At 32.6% G+C, this 6,000-nt stretch overlaps 2 long non-coding RNA genes across 7 annotated transcripts; one reads left to right on the top strand and one right to left on the bottom strand.

The window, feature by feature from the left end:
* Positions 1 to 4,885: 4,885 nt before the first annotated feature.
* On the top strand, positions 4,886 to 5,539 carry LOC127721566 (uncharacterized). Of its 2 annotated transcripts, XR_007991313.1 has the most exons (4): positions 4,886 to 5,038; positions 5,225 to 5,286; positions 5,349 to 5,441; positions 5,504 to 5,539. It is a non-coding gene; the product is annotated as an uncharacterized LOC127721566 (long non-coding RNA). The 2 variants fall into 2 exon arrangements; XR_007991314.1 differs by lacking the exons at positions 5,225 to 5,286; positions 5,349 to 5,441 and adding an exon at positions 5,101 to 5,131 and having other exon boundaries at positions 5,504 to 5,534.
* Positions 5,174 to 5,702, bottom strand: LOC127721568 (uncharacterized). 5 transcript variants are annotated; one of them, XR_007991317.1, is made up of 4 exons: positions 5,668 to 5,702; positions 5,544 to 5,636; positions 5,327 to 5,419; positions 5,174 to 5,264 (listed from the first exon to the last, which is right to left on the bottom strand). It is a non-coding gene; the product is annotated as an uncharacterized LOC127721568 (long non-coding RNA). The 5 variants fall into 5 exon arrangements; XR_007991319.1 differs by having other exon boundaries at positions 5,327 to 5,512; positions 5,575 to 5,636; XR_007991318.1 differs by having other exon boundaries at positions 5,327 to 5,512; positions 5,575 to 5,605; positions 5,668 to 5,696.
* Positions 5,703 to 6,000: the final 298 nt, after the last annotated feature.

The following is a 6,000-nucleotide window of genomic DNA, read 5'->3' as shown; positions in this document are numbered from 1 at the left end:
TATATCGTGGCCATCGGGCCAATACACGTGTGATTTATATCGTGGCCATCGGGCCAATACACGTGTGATTTATATCGTGGCCATCGGGCCAATACACGTGTGATTTATATCGTGGCGAGAGCGAATTTTGTGAAAAAATCATAATTGAAAGTCAGGCAAAATTGCAATACAGCTGTTGAAATATAATAATAATTACTATTCACAAACAAAAACAAAACAATTGATAGAACAAACTGATAAAACGTAAAACAATATCAAGTTATATACTGTAGCTTTTAGATTAATATTGTTATGTAGAAAAGCATATTTCCCTAAAGATTGAACAATAGATATATAAAACTGGGATTTTTAGAAAATAAATCAGTATGAATGAAAGGAGATGTGTGGGATACATTTGTTCTTCATTGAGAAAATGGACAAAAGAATATTTGGGTGCAAAAATATAAAGAATAGACTGAGAACAATAATTTGTCAAAAACATAGTAAGAGAATAATTGGCCGCAGAATAATGAACTATAGGGAAAAGTGGTCTAGTTTTTATAAATGAATGCAGAATTGAAGACCCTATCCAGATCCAATTCGTCAGATGAATAATACCAGTATAGCTAACAGATATTTTATTAAAAGAGCAACGGCAGGCTACAAAGAATGGACTCCGACATTCTTATCAATTAATGAGCTAAGGCATCAGATTCCTTCATCTATAAAAGAATCACGCATGTCGTTTCTTAGAAATAATATTTTCCTATATCGGAACTAATATTGACATAATATCTACTTAACAGAAGACACTGCTAAGTCTTGAAGTTCGGGGAGATGTCATAATCATAATATCAATAAATCACGTGGATTTTTCCCCAGATGCCTCGAGGCAAACCGGAAACACTATTGTAGTCCACATTTCCTTTGTCATCTTGGCGGGAAACGCGTGCTGCTGACACAAGATGACATTGACTGTCGTCTGCTAACGACGATTTAGACGTGAATAGAATTAACGAAACTCTGTTGAATGTCGAAGCATTTCCTTTTGTTTCTTTAGATTCAAAACTTTCTATCAGGCAACGTTTCTATTCAATACTTTTATACAGATAAAAGCAGTGGGAACATTGTTCATTTATTTTCTTTGTCGTCTTGTATAACGAAATGTCAATTCTTAAGAAGGTTGACTAATGTATAGTTCATGACTTCACGTGGATAAAGAGGACGTGTTCGTGTCACAAAATCTTTATACAGATACACTAGCAAGGATATTGTTCAAACACCTTCTTTGGAGTGACATCTTTAGAAATATCAATTCTAAATAAAGTTAGATTAATCATTATGTATAGTGCACGTCGATATGAACATGAGCTTTCACAAAATCTACTACTTCCTTACACAAATATATACTGAAGCGTATTAGACTAAGCGCTACACAATTTATAATTCATAACGCAAACCTTTGCGAAATAATGCAAACTTTTGCGAAATAACGCAAACCTTTGCAAAATAATGCAAACGTTTGCGAAATAACGCAAACAGTTGTTATATCTTATTTCCTATTTATGTTTCAAGGGAAGCAGCTGTTATAAAAGGAGGAGGCTGCATATATTAAAATATATCCCCCTTTGTATTTATTGTAAAGTAAAATACTTATCATGGCATACTAATGAACAGGAGAATACATGTATATATATATATAAGTCTTAATTGATAACAACGTTCAAACCCATGATTGCGTTGGATAAAAACCACATTTTTTATACGTGTGCATGCACAACAAATTTCTTGGTAGAGGGGTCTTAATACAGCACAAACAACATCGTATATATATATATATATATATATATTACAAAGAAAATTGAGTAAATTGAAGTTATACCGAAGAAAATAAATTTCAACCCTGTTAATTTGGCCGAATTTAAATATACTTCCAAAGTAAGCGCTCGTTTGAACATTGTGTACGATTGGTTAGTTCCAAACAAGCTACCCTATTGAAATAAATGTATGAGATGAAGATTTTTTATTATTATAGTTTTGTACTCTGCATTCAAATTGCTACCCAAGCATCTTAAATAGATACCTCACTAGATTGAAATTTAAAACCTCATGATTTTTTATCAACGACTCTTTATCATATTCTGAGATTTCAACAAACGATTTATTACATCAAAATTCTTCTTTTTTTTATTCAAAATAATTCATTTTAAAGCCGAAAGATCATTTTGTCTATTTGACTTTATAGTTTTACAATTATATGAATTCTGTTTTTGCTCTTCTCTACTTTGCCACTTTCCGTAAATCAAAATTTTCAAAATCTTGGCCTTTTAATTCAAATTTTCCATTACCATAATTATTTATTTACATGTAAAATTTATATAATTTTCTGATCCAAAAATCTTTCCTAATTTGTGTATAATTGCGATACAAGTTTTCCCTTATTCCTATGTTTATTTATAATAATGATTCGGCATTGTGTTCATGGTCCTTCTCTTCTTAAGGTAGATTCATAGTATACCGCCATGTTGGATTGTACAATCCCAGTACAAAATCGGTCTAGTTATTTGCCTAAAGCTGCAAATTTGGAGACAGATTTACAATTTATTGGTTAGACTGTTTATTTATGTAAATAAAAATTGGTAGATTATTGTTTAACACAAAATATTTAAACAAATATCAAATTTTGTGTTTTTAGAATCAATTTTTTTCAAATAAGCCATCTCAGGGAAGATAACTCTTTTAGTAAAAAATATATACTGGACTGATAGGGAAATTTTTTATTTTTACTTGTAGCAAGAAAACAAGTTCGGTGACACCATTTTTTCTTTTTTTTTCTTTCTTAAAACATATTATAAAACCTATCTTCTCACAATTTATTTCAAAATTCTATCTCATAGATTTTTTTTTGTGCACACAAATGTGTTTTTCATGAACAATCTAACCATATTTAGGCAATTTTCAACGACTCATAGCATGGAAAATAGCACAGTGACCCATACTTTTTATTATATTTTTGAAAAAAGCATAGTAAAATCTTCACTTTGGCAAAGTATAAGAAAATTCTATCTCAAGAAGTATATACCTATGATCTACCTTAAATAAATCTCAACCAAATTTTATTGGCAGACGGACATGCACATGCCGATAATTACAAAACACTGCTTTCAAATTATATAATGAACATAAAATGTAAATTCAATATAGCTTTTTATTATAAAATATTCAAAACTTAACGAATAATTAAAATCAAAACGTTTGTGCTATAAACATAGAAAGAAATATAAAAAAAATGTGTGGTTCTAATAAGCTTCCGTAAATATCAGCATCAGGAACATTGCTCATAAACTGTCGTGAAGACTGAAGAAATGTAGCGTCGACCAAAAGGTGGAACAATGTATAGTTTTGTTTTTTCATTAAAGCACAAATTACACCCATAAGAGGGCCAAAGGCATGACAATTACATGTAATAACAACAATATAATCATGATGACATTAAAATTTACATAAAAAATAAAAATAAACCAAAACATTAAACACAACAAATGACCTCAAGTGCCCCCTGTCCTCATTTCCATAGATTGTTTAATAAAGGAGCCTAAAGATTTCACTTGATGACTAGTGGTTGGATTTAGTATATACTTCATTTTATTATCAGAAAAATCTTTGTATTGAGTTTTTAAATCATTAAAAAAGACATGTCTTAAATGATCATTTATTTTACATAATATTAAAAAGAAATCGGATTCATCATCCAGAACTTTGCACTTATTACAAAGTCTTTGAGGGCGTGGAATATTTTTATATCTTCCAGTTTCAATAGTGAGGGAATGATCACTTATTCTAAATTTGCATATAAGTTTTCTTGTATCAAGATTAGGGTATGTCAAATAAAATTCTTGTTTATATTCAGCTTTTATATGCTTAAACAGAATATATAGTATTAGTTATAAACAATGTATAGTATTACAATATAATTTAATTTTGGATGTAACGCGTCTGCTGATTGGCTGACGTTGTTTTGTTTATCAGCTCATAGACATAATTTAGTCATGTGACCGTGACGTCATCAACGTTTTTTCATTGTTTACTCCGGTTTAAAATGGAATTTAGAATTAAATTATAAGAAATAACTGTAATATTTTATCTGTCTATTCGAAATAACATAAAAAATGTGATGCACACTTTAAAAATAACCCGCGTAGCATGTTATTCAGTGTGCACCACATTTTTGATGTTATTTCTTCTTAGACAGAAAAAATATTACAGTTATTCCTTAAGTAGATATAGTTTACGTGGCCATGTAAAACCAAAATATCTTTTTATACAGATAAACCCTCTTTGTTGTCACGACATAACTAAGTGTATGTCGTTATGTAAACAAAATGTCGGACTAAAAGAGGACAGATATGTATTTCACATATAGACATGTGCTCTTGAAATATATAAAACCACTGTAGTACATTGAAACAGTTTGCATAAACCTTCTTCAACATGAAACAAGAAGTCTTTTAAAGCAATGTTGGTTCAAAACAAAATTAATACAGAAAATTCAGTTGTTTATGCTTTTACTTGTGTATCTAGTGATTTTTTGTCTAAAGAATGATGAAATAAAGACCTCATCCGGACCCTCATATATGGTCATATCAGCCATTTCAGACTGAATAAATCTGATGACCACCTAAAGTTATTATTTTCTGAGATTGGAAGCTAATCCTTCTTAGATTACTGTTGCTTAGTTGCAATGAATTTATACATAAACAATATAAAATTATTGTCAAGTAACCAACTAAATAATCAAATGAATCCATTACAAATCGTGTCAGATGGAATGTTGTTCGAGAAAGGGATCCATTACAAAACTAAACTTCCTCAGGTCCCATACTCCTACAACTAAACTTCCTCAGGTCCCATACCTCTACAACTAAACTTCCTCAGGTCCCATTACCCTACAACTAAACTTCCTCAGGTCCCATACTCCTACAACTAAACTTCCTCAGGTCCCATACTCCTACAACTAAACTTCCTCAGGTCCCATACTCCTACAACTAAACTTCCTCAGGTCCCAAACCTCTACAACTAAACTTCCTCAGGTCCCATACTCCTACAACTAAACTTCCGCAGGTCCCATACTCCTACAACTAAACTTCCTCAGGTCCCGTACTCCTACAACTAAACTTCCTCAGGTCCCATACATCTACAACTAAACTTCCTCAGGTCCCATACCTCTACAACTAAACTTCCTCAGGTCCCATACCCCTACAACTAAACTTCCTCAGGTCCCATACCTCTACAACTAAACTTCCTCAGGTCCCATACCCCTACAACTAAACATCCTCGGGTCCCATACTCCTACAACTAAACTTCCTCAGGTCCCATACCCCTACAACTAAACTTCCTCAGGTCCCATACCCCTACAACTTAACTTCCTCAGGTCCCATACCTCTACAACTAAACTTCCTCAGGTCCCATACGTCTACAACTAAACTTTCTCAGGTCCCATACCCCTACAACTAAACTTTCTCAGGTCCCATACCTCTACAACTAAACTTCCTCAGGTCCCATACCCCTACAACTAAACTTCCTCAGGTCCCATACTCCTACAACTAAACTTCCTCAGGTCCCATACCTCTACAACTAAACTTCCTCAGGTCCCATACCTCTACAACTTAACTTCCTCAGGTCCCATACTCCTACAACTAAACTTCCTCAGGTCCCATACCCCTACAACCAAAGCGTCTTATTTACTCGACGAAAAATATATGCACCCACTGTCCAGGGGTGTCATTATATATATCGTGAAAGCTAACGGTGGTCAAGCATTGCGATCGGATTGTGAATGCAATCAAGTGTAATTCTACTTTAAAATCTGTGAAAAATCTGATGTATTTTCAAAAAAGTGGAACACATCAGTAAAAACAATATGTCTGTCAAAATGATTCAACTTCCTAAATGATACTGTGCACTACGTTAAAGAAAAAAAGTGGTACTTTTTAAGAAAGCATAAAAGGCGACGCACGATCC

Source organism: Mytilus californianus, unplaced genomic scaffold (genome assembly GCF_021869535.1).
Source record: "Mytilus californianus isolate M0D057914Y unplaced genomic scaffold, xbMytCali1.0.p SCAF_12, whole genome shotgun sequence".
Taxonomy (NCBI): Eukaryota; Metazoa; Mollusca; class Bivalvia; order Mytilida; family Mytilidae; genus Mytilus; species Mytilus californianus.
The sequence above is the reverse complement of the archived record's forward strand: the minus strand, read 5'-3'. Positions and strand labels throughout refer to the sequence as shown.